Genomic DNA, 19,057 nt, shown 5'->3' with positions numbered 1-19,057 from the left:
GGTAGAAGTGTCTCTGGTATTGATGGGAAGAGAACTGGTACCTGTCAGAGTTTCAGGATGCTCATTTACCAATACTTGAATTGCCTGCACAGGTGAGGACAGGTTATGAGGTTTTCACAGATACAAATTCTATATATTGTAAAAATTAAAATGCAAATAGTGATATGTTTTGTAACGCCTTTTACTTGAAATCTGACTGTCAACCAGTTATTTCAAACTAGCCATCCTCTTAGGCTTCTAATTACCTTCACTAATACATTTGTTTGATTTATTAATGTAACCTGCTGGTCATAGTGAAAGTACAATAAACGGGCCTGTAATTCACGGTGCCATGTAGAAGTAGTTTATTAAACAAACACAACACAGAATAGAAAACACTTCCTAAAAGGAGACATTAACCATAGCTAATTAAAACTGAATTTGAAGCTGTCAGTCTCACTAGCAGAACTGTAGGAAACGCTGCCCCTCAGTGGTAGTAAGGACTTACTGCTTAGGCATAGCTGTACAATTGCTTGTTCATCTTCCTGCGCACGTTGTGGTGAATGTCCTTACTGCGCAGAGCGTGCAAAGCCTTGAGTCGCAGCCTGCAGGGCACAGTAAGTGATGGAGTCTGAGGAAAGCAAGGCAGCAGTACTCAGAGGGGGTTTATTTCCAGAACATGCTGAAAGGTGCAGAACTCGATCCCAACATCCTTTGTACCCCAGTGAGTGCCTCACTCCTGCGCCAGCCCTGCTGAACTCACAGCCCACACTGTAAGAAAACAATGAACACCTTCAGTTCGCACTGCAGCTGAAAACAAGCTGTGTGCTTTATGCAGGTGTGTCACAGGCAGACAAAACCACAGTGATCTGGGCACCCAGGCTTCCTCACGGCCTTTAGGAGAAGGCTTTCCTGGGCTTCAGGCACTGCCCTAGGGAAACTTGCTTCTTCTTCTCTGTGCTGCCACAGTCTATGGATAGTCTGGGGAGTCAGTCTCCTGGGCTGTGTAGTTTGCCTCCAAGAAGGTCATTATCATCTACAAACTTAGAACATGTTCTGCTCCTTGGCCTCAGAGGTCCAATTGCCTTCTGAGGACAGTCAGACTGTTTGCACATGGATTTGTGTGGCTTCTTTTAGCTGTTCTTAAAATCATTATACTGTCAATACACTATTTTTTACCAGTGGTATGTATTTGTGTCAACCCTGGTGTGTGATAATTGATTGTCACCCGTATGAAAAGAGGGGCATTTGGTGGGAATACTGCTGGAGTCCAGCTGTGGAATGCTGCCTTTTCCATTCCTGTTCCTGGAGGGTCCCAAACTCTGACATGTCTCCGTTACCCCACCACAGGATATAGATGGTGTAAGCCACAGACCTGGGAGACTTGCCCATGGTTGTCTGGATTGTATCTGCTGGACAGTAGGCTTTTGGGGGATTTGCCTTTTAAATCCAGGATTCCATCTGTTGGGATATAGTTGGTGAAACTGGGTTGCCTCCTAAGAAGTTTTCCAGTGTAGAGACAGGTTAATGTGAGCAGGAACAGGCTCAGACTATAATAATAATAAATTTTTCTCTGCTGCTCTCTAAAGGTAGAAGGGAAAGGAATGGATTCTGTGAGCAGTGAACAAGCTGCTACCTCACCATTGCTTTTAGCTTCTTTTTCCTGTGCTCACAGCTTTTTTTCATGCTCAGTGGCAAGTTCAGTGTGAAGCTTTCACCGAGCTTTTGAATGCCTTCAGCTGAAAACTTGTCCCACATCCCCCATGGAGGCCTTTTAGAAGAGCCAAACCTGTCTGGACAGTCACACAGATGCTTTGTCTGGACCTTTGTTTCTTCATAGTCTTCTCCCCTCCTAATTCCATCCTTACAGAGCTTTAGAGAGGGTCTTCCTTTGGAAACATCTCTGGAGCTCTTCTTTGGAAACTCATGAGTTACCAACCATCCATTTACCCTGCTGAATTAACAAGCAGATGTTTGGCTACAGCATTGGCCAAAGTAAAAGAAGTGGCAGTGAATAAAAGCACCATTTTCCAATAAGACCATCAGTAGCATGATGTAAAAATTGCCAAGTTTTGAGGAGAAACAGTTGTTGTCGTTTTTCTCTAGTAATTATTTCAGATGAGCAGAGTGGGTTTTCACTTCAAGTTCGTGGTTTCTAAGAGCATTCGTTTCCTTTGGGAATTTGTTTTATTAACAGCAGATTGTTTTTCATATTGTAGCATTTATGGGGAGAAATATGTAATTTTTATACACACTGACAAGCATATTATTAATAAAATACTGATAATAGCAGAGAGAAATCAGTTACCAAGTTCTAGAAGAAAAACTCAAACAAAAAAAGGGGTAATTGAAGAGCATGTTAAAATAGTGACCCAGACATGATCTCCAGAAGTGACCGGCTGTTGCCAGCTCCCTCTTTCATATCCTGCATGATGCCCACAGCCACTATATAGGTTTGCATTCAGTGTGTAATGATTTCTGTATGTGCAGTAATACCCAGTCAGGACTTTGTGCCATGGCGGTGGGACTGACTGTTGTATGGTTTCACTTTTCTCCCAGGAGGAGAGTAGCTGAACACAGTGAGTAGCATAGGTGGGGGCTTTTTAAATGGGGAGTGTTGTTGGACACGCGTGTTTCGATGGCTCCCTGAGGCCCTGTGGGTATCTGTACTTTAACTGAGGATGTTTTTCAGGACTCAGCCTGTCAGATCTCCTGTGGTGCCTGTTCTTCAGCCTCATGCCCTCTGCTTGCACTCCAGTGGTTTACCCAGGGAGATCACAGCAGGACTGTACCGTAAATCACACTGAGATGGAGTGCATGCATGTATTGAAGAGGAGAGGGGAGGGAGGAAGTTGGTCCTGCTTGCACACTTAATAGGAAACACTTCCAAGGGTATTCTGCTGGCCTAGCACAGCTCATGGCTAATGCACATTTGTTTTCCCACTTCCCACAGCAGTCTGCTTTGCTGGAAGGTCTCAGAGCACACATGACCATGCCTGTGAGATGGTGGCTGATACACTGCAGGCTTATGCAGTGACTCTCTTCCCATATGTTCTGGAGGATTCCCTGATGTATGGAAACCTTTGGCTGTTCCCCATACCTGTCACCTGGCTGTACCAAAATATGAACATTTGAAACCAACAACAACACCTGGTGTGAATTCACAGTGTATTAATGAGTTCTGCTCCATAGCTGCCACGTGGGTCCTCAGACACAGAGCTGAGAAAAGGCATCACTCATTGGCATGAAGCAAAACACTGTTTCTTTGCCCTTCTCTGCCTGTAAAACTGTCAGTGGATTGCTCAGTGCAGTGTTTAAAAGAACAACTTTCTCTAATTACAAGCAGACTCATAGTGGAAGTGCTATCTGGTAGCAGAAGCAAGGCATATGTGCAGAGAGGACACCTACATCTTTCTGGACGTTTTAATACTTCCTGCTAGTCAATAAGCGAATCTCTGTGCCTCTCAGTTTCCCCTGTGGAGACATAGAGTGAGGTGTTGTACGGCTTCATTTAAGCACCATCTGTGAGATGCTTTGAGATCCCTGGGATGAAGGGAAGGTAGTGATGGATGTGTGTACTGGCATTCCTAGAAATCAGACCTGTATGTTGGGGTGTGAGGAGGGATTTGCAATAGGCTGGGTTAGATTGTTAATGGCAATTTGCTTTAATTGCATTGTGGATTTGTTTGCATCAGCTTTATGCACAGTCTTGTTCCTTTCCTATTCATTTGGGGAACCCAGCAGGGAATGGTTGATTTCCTACATTCATACACAGTGGAGAATTTAAAAACTTGAAAGAATCAATAGTGCTTCAGTGGTTTCATGAAACTGACAATTTTTTTCATTGGCTTTATGAAACTGCTAGATTACACCAGATGGATTCATTTATCTCACTATGGCTTTATATATATATTTAGATGGCTCCCATCTCTGTGGGACTTGTGTGCCTCCCAAGTATTTTAAAATAGAAAAAAGCTGTTTCCTTCTCTGCCTTGCTTTGTATCTAGCCTGTAAGAGAAATAGCTTGATTATCTTATAGGGCTTGGATTTGTTGGGCTGGATACTAGCGTTCCCTGAATGTTTCTGTGTGAAGAAATGAAGCTGAGGAGAGAAGTTTTGCATTTACTTCTGAATGAACTGAGATCGGGGTTGTTTGTATCTCCATGAGGCAAAGTAAGTTCCATAGTGCAGAAATACTGCCTGGGAAGGATGAAACTCCCACGGTCTTGTCTGATCCCTTTGTCAATGGCTGCAGTGCTCCAGCAAGAGGAAGAACAGTATGAAGGGCTTTGAATATCACAGAAGAAGACCAAAGTCTGTACTTAGTGAGAAACCAGGCTGTTCTCCATTGCCAAGCAGACATCTGCTGTGTTTTACACGCCTGTGGTTTATTTCAAAGCATAGGGAGTTGCAGCAACGAAGCTTCAATACACAAATTCATGCATCAGTGTGTCCAGGTGTGCAATCCTCAGGATTGGATGCAACCTTCTGGCTAGGCCCACCAGGAAAAGGGCATTTCTGCTGACACTGTTCATCCAGGAACACCCTGAGGCTGTGGGACAGATGCAGGCAGCTGACTAAGCAACTCCCTTGCTGTTGGGATGTGAAGGAAATACTTAACACAAAACTGAGCAGAGGTAAATCTGCACAGTCCAGAACAGCAGGTCCTGAACGTGCCACCGGACACACAGATGGCAGCAGCAGCGTTGACTGTTTTAATGCAGCACCAGAATTTAACATGGGGTTAAGTTCCACCATGACACTGTGAGTGGGTGGCTTCTGGGGCAAGAGACCTCAGCAAAGAGTGTCCCAGTCACCTCTTGGGAACACGTGCATCACCTGATATGAGTTACTCCTGTAGCAGAGTTTAGAAGAGCCTTTTCCAACTCATCTACCACCAGCATCCACATGCCTCCAAACCACTATTAACCATTATTAGGAATTTCAGTTGCTATGTGTCCAGGCCTGCCCAGGCAAGCCTTCATCTTTCTGATCTGGGCAATGTGGTATGGAACGTACCAAGCTTGCCAGAGGCCGTGGAGACGTTTTTAGATTGATGCCACCAAATCCTCATTACCAGTGGCATTGCTGTGAGCTGGAATCCAGTCAGCTCAGATGTGCCTGTTAAGCGCTGACTTAACATTTTCCTCTTAGTCTTTTGGTCCATGTACTCAGCTCTCTTCCACCATCTTTTGTCTTCTTGCCTTTTCTGCCACAGGTGACTGGAGCACCCTGGGGTGGTGGTGGCTGGGGAGGTGCAGAGGGGAATTCTCTAAAGCAGACTTAGGGAGGGATGGAATATCACTGCCTCGACTCCACTCCTGTGCTTCTAGGCCGGGGCAGATGCTTGATGAGTCTGTTTCAACATGATGCCGCATGCTGAATGAAGAAATTAACATTTGCCTTAGTTAGCTGGATGTTCATTTGGTGCTTCCCTCACTCTGCTCCTCAGTCTAGGCACGCAGCCAGCTGCAGCGTGTAGATCTGAGCCCTCGCTGGTCTGTAACATGCTGCGGGAGATGCTGCACGTTTACAGAGCACAGATCATAGAATCATGGAACGGTTTGGGTTGGAAGGGACCTTTAAGCTCAACTCGTTCCACGCTTCTGCCAGGGGCAGGGACACCTTCCGCTAGACCAGGTTGCTCAACTTGGCTTGAACACTGCCAGGAGTGGGGAATCCTTCATAGCGCCCGAGCGCCAGTTTGCTGTTAGGAACCGAGCAGCTCGGCAGCAGCATGCGGCACAGACCTGCCTAGAACAGAGACACGCACAGCGGCTCAGGCCCCCCAGCAACCACCCCGCGCCGGCAGGTGCTGGGGGCGCAGCGGCTCCTCCCGGCCCTTGGCAGTAGTGGCCGCGCACCGCAGGATGTCACTGCGGAGCCGGCGCACGCTGCTGCCTTCAGCTGCATTCTGCAGCTTCCCCTCCCGTGCTGCCCGCCGCAGCCGCTGCCGCTGCAGCACCACCGCCGGCCCTCCCATCCGACCCCTGCCCTGGGGGCCGGCAGCGAGCGCGGGCAGAACCCGCTAGCGGGGTCCAGAACGTGATTCCCCCCTTTTAGCCTCCAAAGCAGCCCCTGCCTCTCGGGAAGGACATTCCCTCCCGCGTCCCGCCTGGGGGCCGAACGCCCGGAGCGGGGCAGACCGGGGGACCGCTGCCCCCCGCCGGGCCCGGACAAGGCCGGGCTGTGGGGCCCACGGAGCTCCCGCCGGCCCCAGGCTGCCTCCAGCCCCGGAGCATCGCGGAAGGAGGAGGGGGGCGAAAGCGGGTTTCACTTCCGCCTGGTTGCAGGAACCACAAGCCCCCAGAATATATTAGAATAATAATAACAGAAAGGTTCCCCACCAGCAGCCCTTGTTTTTGTGCCCCCCTGAAAAGAGAGGGTGGAGGGAGGAGGGGGAGAAAAAAAATAAAGGAGTCTCCCGGCAGGCAGAGCAATGTGGAGCTGGTGAGGACCGCGACCGGGCCGCCAGCATCCCGCCGGCAGCGCGGCCGCAGCCGGGAGGACGAGCGCACCCTCCCCAGCGCGGAAGAGGCCCGAGAGAAGGTCTGTCCTTTGCTTTTTTTACCTTGTGTGCCCGGCATGGCTCTGACCTGGGTGGAAAGGGAAAGGCAGGCGCCCTGCAACCTCCTACAGCCAGCCAGCCAGCGGCAGCAACAAAGCCCAGCCAGGGGGTCCCTGTGGGGCCGCAGGCTGGGAGGGACTGGGGAGAGCCCCTGAGCTACTTGTCAATTCCCCTGTTCCCCGTGACAGTTCCCAAATCTTGTGCCTCCAAAGCACCTCAAGCCCTCTCTTCCTGTTACCTAGGGGAGCTTGGTTGGTGTGAGGCTGCAGCGAGTATTGTCTGTATGGAAAACGCTCCTGCATGTGCCTGTGGTGATGCCTGGGCCTGGCTGCGGTGGGAGCACTGGGGTGCCACTGCTGGCATCACTGGCTGGAAGGCTCGGGGAGCTGGCAAGTGCAGGCAGGGAGGGTGCAAGGCCAAGCTGTCTGTGGGCTCCTTTTGGTGAGGCCCCAGAGAGCAGGCTCCTTCCCCTGTGAGCCAGGCTGAGTTCATTCCGAGGCCAGATGTACTTTAAGTGATCCCCCCTTCCAGTAGCTTGAGATCAGTTGCTTTTCATGGATTAAACATTCCCCAACTTTTGCCATGTCGTTATTTTTAATCCGAAGGCTCAGCGGGTTGGTCTTGACTGTCTTTGTGTGAGTCACTTCCAGACTCACAGGAGGAGAATCATTGGAATGGGCTCCCTCTGAAGCCAGTCACAACCTAAACCTGCTCCCGTTGCCAGCGACGTATCCCGTGTGACAAAACCCATCTGCCTAACCCTTCCTGTGTAGATCTGATGCCCTAGTTTGAGGGAACACCATCAAGCTGGCTGAGCAGTTTGAGAGATTGGCAGCGGTGAAATGGAGATGAGCACTGAACTTCTGCTGAAACAAGACAGCAGGTTACATGAGCCCCCTTCCCCTTGGCTCAGGTGCAAGTCCTCTTTGCCATTACTACTGTCACTTCAGTGCAGCATTTAGGTTTTGTCTTTTTGCAAACCCTGGGCACACTCAGATAATGTAAAAACTTTCAAGCAGCACAGTACTGAAAGGGGTCCCAGCTTAAGGGTGACTCACTGGCTGCTGGAACATACACCATCTTCAAGGCTTGGTTTAAAGAAGTGACTGCTCTAACACACTATTGTACCCTCACTTGTACATTGTTTTCTTCACAAAGGTAAAACTTGTGGTGTGTGTGTCTTCAAGTAATTCTTATTTGAGTGAAATTTGTCAGGATCAAATAGAAACCCAGCTTGCGATAAGTATATCTTAACTCAGAGAATAAATGCACTGGCTGCTGTTGATCTCTGGTATGTTTTAAAAGGCAGAGAGGCTGTTAGGGCTATTCCTTCCTAACTAGGAAGTGTTGATTCTGTTTATATTTATCTCCATTTGCCTTTTTGAATTTATGTTTGATGTCTGAGGGAGCTGAACACCCTGAACTCAAGAGTGCTTTTATGCCTCAAACCTGTATACTGGTAGCTGAGCCTGGTACTTTGGAAGTCTTGCCAGGACCCTGCTCCATTTAATAGTACTTTGATGTGTAGCAATGTATAAGGCAAGTGATTTGCTTAAGGCCACTGAAAGGCTGTAGAAAAAGGCCCCTGCCTATCACTGCCATGTGGCTGCACTTCCTCTTCCCATTGCTATTCCTTTCCTCTCCCCCTTTCTTGGCCAGCCACAAGCGTGATAGCTGGAGTTGTTTAGGAGCTACTTGCCCCCATTCCCTAACAATTTACAGACATTACCATCACAAGAGGGAAGGGAAAGTGCAAGTTGTTCAGTCCACATAGGTATCTTAGAGAAATGAAAGTATGGCACAGAAGAAATAAGGAGCAGTGGAACAATGCAGACTGAGCTGGTTTGTGAAAAAAGAAAACCCAAGGATTCCATCTGTCATCTTGCTCATTTCCTTCATGAAGTCTGCAGTATATTGAAGGCAATTTAAGAGTTCATTTGAATTAGGCTCCTGACTCACGTCTGAGAGGGTGAGGTGACTTCTCAGTGGTCCCACAGTTAGAGACTCGGCTGGCATCCAGCTGGTGTGTGAGGGTCTAGTGGTGTGGTTAGTTGCAAAGAGTTTTAATAATGGGCTGTAGAGAACAGTGGTCCTTTTGCCTGCAAATGTGCAGAGAAAGGGAAAGAATTTCCTTTCATCCTGCTTCCCTTTGAATAACTTCTTCTGATGTCCCTTCTGCCTGTGATGTGACTAGAATTTGTGGTGAAGACAGGACGTAACTATCGCTTCCCAGTTGGTTGGAGAGGAAAGTCCTGCTTTAATCTGGTTAGGTGGTTATGTAGATCTGCTGCTGCAACAGGGTAAGCAGGAGTGAAAACATGGTGAAGTCTAACTCAACTAACCATAAATCCTTTGTGTAAACCAAGCCTTTTGAGGGCAGTCATCACTTCAGACTCACATTCAACTGTGAGCATGGGGTTTATACCACATAAGCATCTGCCTCAACACAGAGGAGGGTGTGCCGTGGGTTGAGTAAGTAGTAAAATCTCACCTCTGATTATACTGTTCACTGCAAAGATGACAAAGTAAGTGAGAGGTGCTTTACCTGCTAACCAAATACAGTCCTGTAGGTAAAGTACAGCCTAGCTCTGAACAGTATGGCACAGGGAGACCCCAACCTGCCACAAGGCAGCAGTGATTCCCCCAAATACCTACCAGCAGTGGCAATGTTACTGGAATAGTATTGCATGGATTTCCCTTTTAAACTGGATTTAGTCTACAGAAGCCAAGGAAATCTGAATATTTATCTGCATTAGCAGAACAGCATTAAATCGCAAATCCTTAGCTGCCATAAATATTTATTGCTATCTTAGCTGGCTTCAAACTTCATCTCTGGCTGATTGCCATTCCTAAAGGTTATTTCAGGGAGGTTTTGCAGTGGACACACACACTGACACACCTCCAGATTTCATATTCCCTGATGTTTCTAAACAGATTGTCAGTAGCTGACAAAACAACTAAATGAAAACAGTCAGTGAAGAAAGTATGGGCCCCAGAATACCTTTGGGCATCAATAGATATCACTTTAAATCATCAGATCATAGCTATTCCAGTATGTGTAAGTACTCCCAGTCTCACAGTGCTCCCTAAGTGAGTGGTTTAAAATTGTCCTAGTGGAAGCCTTAGCCCTTCCGATAGAACAAGCTACTATCTCATTCTATTTTGAGATCCTATAGGATTTTTGATTCTGATTTTTCTCCCCAGTAGTCTTTCTTCCAGGTCATCACATTCGGGAAGGTTTCACTGTGGAACCAGTTGTCCATTGTCACAGGGTGCTGGTCTGTTGAGCACAGGCACGGTATGTGTACTATCTTCCTGGACACGTTGAGTCCATGGTGGGTGAAGTGTTTGGGGAGTGCACTGGAGGAGGTTTCTGAGTGTAAAGCTCTGCAGTGTGGATGCTGGCTGTTGTGGGTGTTTTGTGGGTAGTGCTATCATTCATCTTAGCTGAGCAATGTCAGCCTGCCTTCATTCTTGATGAGTGCCAAGGGTCATCTTAAGTACTATAAACATGTATTAGTATTTACTAAGGCTCTAGGTCCCAAATATACCCAGGGAAACTCACAGAATAATTCAGGATGGCAGTGACCTGTGGAGGTTTTCTAGTCCAACCTGCTGCTCAAAGCAGGACAATTTATGGCAGGTTACTGAGGACTTTGTTCAGTTAAATTAACAGTATCTCCAAAACTGGAGAGCCTACAGCCTCTCTGATGCCATCCTAGTGCTTGACATGAAAACACCAATACCTAATCAGAATTCCCCACGTTTCACCTTGGGTCTGCTACCTTTCACTGTATACCTTTTGGAGGAGTCTGGCTCCATATTTTGTATGCCTTCTTGTTAGATACAGGTATGTATATACAAACATAGATAGAGAATGAGGCTAGAAGAGATACGAAAGGGGCCTTTTTATAGATGCTGCTGGTTGCAGGTAGCTTTACAGTTTTATTCAGATTTTTTTTCTCTTGACTAGACCTTGTTGAGACAGGGTTTTGGAGGCAGTGGTAGTAGTAGTGCCAGAGCATATGTGGTACACTAAGATCTTCATATGGTTTGCTCTGATATGAAGTTAAGATTGGCACAGCTACAGCCTTGCAATGAACCTGCCACTGCCTCCTACATCCTGCCTCTGAATCCAGCATTATGTGACAGGCTGTGGACTGTGTTACAGGACTGGATTAAGTTCTGAATTACCTGTCTCCTTCCACCTGGGGTTTCTGTGAGCCTCTTGGAGTTTCAAGTGCTTGAAACCCATTTGTTGGGATGTTTTTCCCTTAAGAAATAAATTTGATTTTGGAATAGATCCATCCTGCAATATTCACACGGTGTAAGACATTTCCTGCCCTGTTCCTGCACTGTCCAAGCGTGCCCCAAGAGAAGTCACAGACCAGTGTGTCAGCAGTTTCCCTAACTTTAAACCTTGGATGCTATCAACTGGCAGCGTTTTCTGCAAGACAGCTTTTGACTGTGACCATCAAACACTGCAGAAGTGGTGTGTTTCTGTGGGAAAGGGAAGGTAAAGGTAAAGGTGTGGATCACCTGCTTTGGCCTTGCACATCACTAGCACCTCGAGAGCTTTGGAACATGTGTCAGTCAAAGCAGAGTAGGGATGAAACCATGTAGTAGATAAAACCTCCTGTGTATGCCAAATAATGCATGATGTCCCAGGCTAAATAGAATCATAGCATAGTTAGGATTGGAAAGGACTTTAAGATCATCCAGTTCCAACCCCCTTCCATGGGCAAGGACACCTTACAGTAAACCAGGGCACCCAAGGCTTCATCCAACCTGGCCTTGAACACCACCAGGGATGGAGCATTCACAACCTCCCTGGGCAACCCATTCCAGTGCCTCACCACCCTCACAGTAAGGTATTTCCTCCTTATATCCAACCTAAACTTCCCCTGTTTCAGTTTGAACCCATTACCCCTTGTCCTGTCACTACAGTCCCTAATGAAGAGTCCCTCCCCAGCATCCCTATAGGCCCCCTTCAGGTACTGGAAGGCTGCTATGAGGTCTCCACGCAGCCTTCTCTTCTCCAGGCTGAACAGCCCCAACTTTCTCAGCCTGTCTTCATACAGGAGGTGCTCCAGCCCCTGATCATCCTCGTGGCCTCCTCTGGACTTGTTCCAGCAGTTCCATGTCCTTTTTATGTTGAGGACACCAGAACTGCACACAGTGCTCCAGGTGAGGTCTCACAAGAGCAGAGTAGAGGGGCAGGATCACCTCCTTGGACCTGCTGGTCACGCTCCTTTTGATGCAGCCCAGGATACGGTTGCTTTCTGGGCTGCAAGCGCACACTGAAGCCGGCTCATGTTCATTTTCTCATCGACCAGCAGCCCCAAGTCCTTCTCTGCAGGGCTGCTCTGAATCTCTTCTCTGCCCAGCCTGTAGCTGTGTCTGGGATTGCTCCAACCCAGGTGTAGGACCTTGCACTTGTCACGGTTGAACTTCATGAGGTTGGCATCAGCCCACCTCACAAGGGTGTCAAGGTCCCTCTGGATGGCATTCCTTCCCTCCAGCGGATCAACTGAACCACACAGCTTGGTGTCATCGGCAAACTTGCTGAGGGCACACTCAATCCCACTGTCTGTGTCAGCGATGAAGATGTTGAACAAGACCGGTCCCAACACTGATCCCTGAGGGACACCACTCGTTACTGGTCTCCAGCTGGACATTGAGCCACACTGCTTTTGGGTGCTGAGGCTGAGACATTTAGACTTCATTTTCCCCATCCCTCCCAACTCCTGGACCTGCTCCTGTTCTATAATGTTGTTGTCAGGTTGTACAGTTTGTTAATGAAATCTTTTCCAATAGGCTCACGCAGGTTAATGCACTTTGACCTACCCATGATGGTGTATTAATAATCAGTTAAACACTGATTGAATTCTCAGTAATAATTCCTGTCCTAGTCCTTAGTGGATGATTTATGCAGAGGTTAGCAGAGGGCAACAATCAAGCAGTGTATCTTCCATAATAAGACAGAGGATAAGCTGGAAAAACTGACCTGCTGTCTGGCAATTGGTGTGAGCTTCTTGTTTTTGTGCAAGCGTAGGAACTGCTGTATTAGAGTAGGTCCGGAGGTCACCCACTCTGCTGCTGTAGTCTGGGTGGCCCAGGGGACAGTGTAGAGACCACACCAGAGGAACTTGCTGGCTAGTCCATTTCCCCACATTATAGCTCGGTGGTTTTTTTGCCTTCAGAGTCCAGCACACAGTTAATATGTTTTTCAGAAGTTTTACCATTATAATTGCTTTAATCTGCCCTCTTCATTTGCTGCAGTGAGCCAGAGAAATGTTTCCTTCATGGTGATACTGGCAAACAAACTGAAGCTGAGCAAAGCATGGGAAAGGTTATCATTTCTCTTTTCCAGGGCACTCAGGTCGTCACACAAACACATTAAAATATGAGATAGAACAGAGGGAAAAGATACACTAAGAAAACCCAATCCTAATTCCATTGAACTCAATAGGAGCTTTTGCCCTTGTCCTCAGTTTGCTCCACACCTTTAATGTATCTCATCAGTCTTTCCATTGCACAAGGGCCTCATCAAAGTTTGATTAGCCCTTTCAAGGAAAACAGTTTATTGCTGAGAAACAATGAATCAAGTCCTTAAGGTTAAATTGCAAGTCAGGAAGAGCCCAAAACCCAACCCAGCAGTGAGATGGCTGATCTCTGGGAGAAGACCTGGCAAGGTTGTTACTGAAGCAACCTCCTCCGCACATGGCACAAGCTCCTGCAGCCTGGGTCCCAGACCGGCCTGCTCACTCTTTGGGATACACATTGACAGGACAGGCTTCTTTGAGAAAGAGGATTTAAGTACAGGAAGATACCCAGTCAGTGCTGAGATCACAGGAGTGTATCAGCTGATTTGGATTCTGCCCCTGACTCTCCCATTGCCTCGCTGTAACAGGTTGGGTTGTTCAGTTAACCTCCTTGCACTTTGCCTGCTCCAGATAGAAAATCATTTGTATTTATCTCTTTGAGATCTCTGTGAAAAAGGACACCACGTATCACCCTCCCTCACTGCAAAAGCACCTAGAGGCAAATCATACAAAAGCTCCATAAGTGCAGTACATTTTGGCCTGGCAGGTCTTTAACTGCCATTGCTCTGCAACTCCCTAACAGTTACAGTGCCTGAAGTGGAACATCCTCCTCTCTCATGTTCAGAGGAACTTCAGGAGAGCTACTGCCCAGCTGGTTGTGCACGGCGAGGGGAGGACATCCCTACGGCAGATGACTTGAGGTTCCATTGCAATGGGGGGGTTCATTTCTGCCATAACACCCACAAATCATGGCACCCCTGTAACAAACTGGACAAGGAGCCTGACACCTGGGTGCTAAGGTTTTCTCATAGGGTCAAAGAATCTGTCCATTCTCATTTTTGGGTTATTGCTCAGTTATTATTCATTACTGATGGGAGGAGAGAAAGAGGTCACTTGCTTTTGCCTGTCTTGAATTTTGATCAGGGGCAAAATTGTACCTTTAAGAACTGTTTATAAGACCTTTCCTCTGCTAACAGCTAACAACGTTTACCACTGATCTCCTCAGCTGTGGCTGGAGTATCTTTGGCTCTGAGCCTGCACAGGAAGAATAAGGGAATAATAAACTGAAGGGCTGTTTTGGGGGGATTTTTGCCTATTGTTTGTTTTCTTCATGATGTCTTTGGTGCTTGTTTCCATGAGAAAACTGCAGGTAACCACAGAGCTGAGGAAACTCTAGTATCTTGGGAACTGAGGAGTGAAAGATGAGATACCTGAGGGAGAGGAGATTTGCAGGCAAGGAACTGTTTATGTTTTTACAGAACATTCAGCACTTGCCTGCAGTGCTTTAGCTACAGAGTATCTTTTTCCCTTAGACCACCCCAGCTTGGCTCTTAGCAGAGTCTGAGTAAATCAGGTATTAGAGACCATTTAAAAATAAGAATTTTACGGACATCATCCCAACTCTATGGCTACAAATACCCAGCACAAATGCAGCGTAATATCTTTACACAGTGTTTTACTGTAATGTGTGTGTTTGTCTTCTTCCCTTCTCTCATTCTCGCCCTGTGATGAGTGTGAGAAGTCTTAGCACTGGCAGGAGGGGATGACACTTCTCCTGCAGCAAGTCACTACCTCCTGACATCTGCTCGCCTTCTGGAACCACTTACAAAGAGACACCTGCCACGGTGGCAAGTTCTTCCCCCAAAGGTAGTATCAAGAAACGCTTACATCTTCTCTCTGTTAAACTATTCATTTCTCTCTGTTAATACCACAGTATCAAGCAGTGGGTCTTTCCAGCGGGCTCTATTCCAGTGGCAAGGTTGCAGAGTCTCCTTTGGTATTACTTTCAGAACTTCCATCTCCAGAAATACCTGATTGGAAAGAAGTTGAGTGAAAACTGAAATTCTTGAAGCTCGACAGGTCTGAAAAATAAGCCCTAAGCAGCTCTGCTTGAGATTATAAATGGAACCAGCTTCCAGTCCCCAACCCTAGTGGGTTTTCATATTTCAACTGTCAATCACAGAATCCTCAGCCTTCCTCTGAACTCCTCATCCAAGAAAGGACACTCATAATTCAGTGAAGTCCAGTGATGTTGTGACCCAGACCATCTTCTGGTTTATTCAAAACCTTTCCCCAAGTCCAGGATGTTTCTAGAGAACTCATCTTTTTCAAGCAGTTCATTTAGAAGGAAATGTGCTGAGCAAGAGACAGAAATAGTTATTTGCCTTCACTGTCCAGATAGGGCTTCTTGAATTTTCCAGTCAAGCCCAAGAATTACTGGTATTTATTCAAGTAAGATGATGAGATTACTTATTTTCAGTTGGCAATTAGCACATTGGCTTTAGGGAATGAAAACTGTGTTACATGAGAAAAAAGAACAGCAACATCAACAAAAGATTTTCTTCTGTTCCTTGTGCCAGTCTGTGTTGTGTGTAAATCTGTAGCTCTCAGCTGCCTCATTATCACCCATGTCTGGAATCTGGGGTGTGCCTGTGGTGTGGAGGGAGTTGCCTTTGCTAGCTGTTTGTCAGGCTTGTTTCAGAGAACAGCTTAGGAAAGGAAGGGCTTGTTCAGCCCCATGAGATCCATTCTAGTGAAAGATGGCACTGTCATCCCTAGAGGTTTGCACTTTGCCTTGGAATGAAGTTAACCATCTCTTTCAAACCCTGCAGTTCTGGTATTAAAGATACCAGTCTTTGCTTCAGAAGTTCCCATCACGGGGATCTCAAGGGGGATCCAAGCAGATGAAGCCATATTCTGCAATATTCTAGAATAAAGGCAGTAATAAGGAAGAGGTACCTGGGCACACAGTATCTGTGTGGATTGGTTTAGCTCCTCTTTAATCCCTTGGGTTTGGGAGTGGAAATAACACCCCCTTTTTTTCTTCCTGTTTCTTGGTTGGACAAAAAAAATGACATGAGCTCTGTCTGCCCTTCTGTGCCTTTCTTGCAGAGAGCTTGGGAGGTGGTAGGCAATGTCTCAGTTAATGTGCTTCCTGTTTTCTGATAAGCTGGCTGCTTCTTGTAGGTTTTTCCAGGTTTGATTTGACTCATGTCTGTGCTGAATGGAGTTGAGACATTCCCTTGATGGTTAATAAGCAGCCAGGAAAAAAACTCGGCTTAGCATCCCTGTCTAAGGGGCACAGAGTGTGAACTACGGAAGGACTGCAAAGTCCTATTTTCAGAAACCACAATTAATTATTAATTAATTAATTCAGAAATCTGAATTAACTCAGCCAAGAAGACAGACATCTAAACACACAGAGCTCTGTTCATTGTTAATGTAAAGATACCAAACACACATTCTGTAAAACACCTTATAAGTCTTGATTTGAACTTCTCCCTGGAGAGCCCAGGCCTTGGCTGCCTTTTGCTTAACTCTGAGGCTGAAATTAGGAATGGAGTGAAGTTTTGCCTCTTTTGACATGAGGACAGTCTTATTTCTGGATCCAGATAAGCATGTGGATTTCATGCTGGTTTTAAAGAACTTGAGGCACAGCTTCCTGTTTCCTATCTGGAATTTGTTCTGGTTCTCAATGAGAGAGTCAAGTTGGACATCAATGGCTGTGCCTTCGTGCTCACAGGCAATTACAGCTGCAATTGGGTGCACGCAAAAGTAGGAAAAAAAAAAGAAATCTTAAGAACTCTTAAGTCATTTGTCCAGAAGTGTTTTAATGCATATGGACAGGGACTGTTCATTTCCTTCTGTTGTGCATCCAAAGTGTGAATAAGGTGCTTATGGAGAGCAAGTTGTTACAAGGGAGATGGATTTCTTTATTGCTTGAGTTGCTTGTGAAATACATTTTATGTAAGGAAGCACAGATTACCTAAATTAGAAACCCAAAACAATGCTGTTGTCTCATTTGGTCAGAGGCAGGGATTGTGTGGACAACTGAAAGCTTGCTCAAAGGCAATCTGTGACCCACTCCATACTATTCTTATGCTAATGTGAGAATGGGTATCCTGGGCACCATCTGCTGTCCCTGAGGTTCCGGCCTTGGGCATTCAAAATTGGTTTGCTTTATTAATGCTACGCCATCCAGAACAGCAGCAGTGCATTTGTTAGAGTCTATGAAATCAGAAGTTCCAATTGTACACATACAGAGATAACTGTCACTTTTAATAATACCCTCAAACATGAGAGCTACCACGTTTCCCAACCTCTTAGGCAAAGATGCTGTCTTTCAAGCTGTAGTTAAATTCAGCAAATCCAACAAAGGCCTCTGGCCTTTCAGGGAGATGGGTTCTACTTCCTTGGAAGGTCATTTCATTCTGTACAGGATGGATTTATTGGCTGGCTCTGCCTTTTAACTTCTGTAAATGCCCCCTAGAGAAACAGAGGAGTGTCTTGATAGGAATCAAAATTAATAAGTAGAACATACAATGTAATTGTTTTTGAGGGGTTAAAGGGATGGGGTATCAAGTATCCTCAGCTAGTCTAATTAAGCCAGTTGATATTTAAAGGACATCAGGCATCAGTTTTGCCTAAGCATATTGGCAGAACAAATGGCTGCAATCTCAGTTGTAAGTATCTTAATAAAGTCTCCTGTAATGATGATTCTGTTTGTGCTTATTAGCTATATAGTCCTTTCAGTGTCCATGGCTCTAATTGGAAAGTGATTCCTCCTTCTGCTCTATCATCTGAGTATTTAGATTGCTCATTACCAAGTGCCTGTGAGGTACAAGTCATCATAGTTCAACTGGTAGCCAGCAACTGAGACCATCTGACCTGCTGTGTGCAGGGCTGTGCTCTTGGAAGAGGCTGAGCACATGGAACCCAGGAACTGCTTGTGTCCTACTTCATCCTTGTTGAGGTGTAGGGCAGCTCCTGAGCTGACACCCAGGCTCCAGCTGCTGTGGAAAATAGCATCTTGGCTCCATTTTACACTTTCCACTTCCCTGACTGCTGTTAGAAATTAGTAGCTGGTGCCTGCACATGATAGTGTCCTTGTGTTTTCATTGTTGGCTGGATAGGAAAACTAGCCCTGTTAGTATGCTGGTGCTTGCATGAGGCATGAGGGTATCTGCCAAAATCTGTTGAGGTCCTTTAAAAAACTGGGAGAGTTTCTGCAGAAGACCCAGAAGTTCCTGGAGAGATGCAGGGTCCAGGCAACCTTCACAGCCTGGCAGTGTCCATCTTCAAGACGGCCACTGACACATCCACACAAACAGCAGCAAGAGAAAGTTCGTGTCCAGAGAAGTTAGAAAGGAATTGTGAAGAGAGATACTCAGAGATGGCAGGACTGCAGTGGACAAGTCCTGGTTCTTCTGTGCAAGACTCTCTGGAGTGACAGTTTTAGTTAGGAATGGGGTAATTACTTGCTTTTGAAAGGCTAATATTGTTTCCTTCAAGCTAAATTAAGTTAACTTGGTGCTGTAACATATTTCACTTGTTCCCTTGTCAGCAGCTACTGGATTTCTTCTGTTCTCCTTGTTATGGGAAGGACAGCTGGGGAGGCCAGAGGACAAGGATGCCTCTCAGAGATACTGAATGCAAACAGTGGCTCAGCTTTGGTCGTGATTATCTTTGTGTCTCTGACTTGATCTAAACTGAGCCAGTGCTTGGTTCCAGGCAGGTATTTTAAGACACTGAGATACCAGTGTTACACAGATATTCTGGGAAATGGACCTTCTCTCCTTCTCCCTAAGCATGGTGACCTTTGCTGCTGTTTGGTGCGATAACCCAGCTGGGAATCAAAGCCTCATTGACCAGGGACTGGCGCTAGGAAGTTCGAACTTGTTCTTGCACCGTTTTCAGACATACCATGCAGTGAGATATGGTGGATGGGCCCCGGGAGCTGTTCGTTAGAACAGCAGTGGATACCCCTCCCCTGCCTTGTGAAATCAGGAGCAGGCTGAGCAGAAATGCTTGCTTCTGATAGTTACCAGTGTTGACCATACCTGGCTATGTTGGGGTGACTGCTGGCTGGGTAACAAGAGCGACACGTTCTCCCCAGTCACCAGCTTCTCCTTTCCCAGAATTCTTGTGAGTATTCACTTTCTACCTGCAGACTAACACTCTAAAA

The 19,057-nt window shown here is 46.5% G+C and overlaps 1 protein-coding gene across 3 annotated transcripts in view; it reads left to right on the top strand.

The window, feature by feature from the left end:
• The window catches only part of PAK3 (p21 (RAC1) activated kinase 3), a 171,611-nt gene that overhangs the window by 44,897 nt on the left and 107,657 nt on the right, over window positions 1–19,057 (top strand). Inside the window, exon 1 of one of the 3 annotated variants that reach the window (XM_061361888.1) lies at window positions 6,379–6,528. The exons of 1 other annotated variant lie outside the window; for it this stretch is intronic. The gene's annotated coding sequence lies outside the window, so the exon portion shown is untranslated. Of the gene's footprint in view, window positions 1–6,378; window positions 6,529–19,057 lie in introns of those variants that run through there. One more of the 3 variants, XM_061361892.1, reaches the window with a different exon arrangement.

The sequence above is a fragment of the Neopsephotus bourkii genome, unplaced genomic scaffold, assembly GCF_033783945.1.
Source record: "Neopsephotus bourkii isolate Nb327-2 ecotype Australia unplaced genomic scaffold, CSIRO-AGI_Nbou_v1 NB_1067, whole genome shotgun sequence".
Lineage (NCBI taxonomy): Eukaryota > Metazoa > Chordata > Aves > Psittaciformes > Psittacidae > Neopsephotus > Neopsephotus bourkii.
This window is presented reverse-complemented; position numbering and strand designations above follow the sequence as displayed.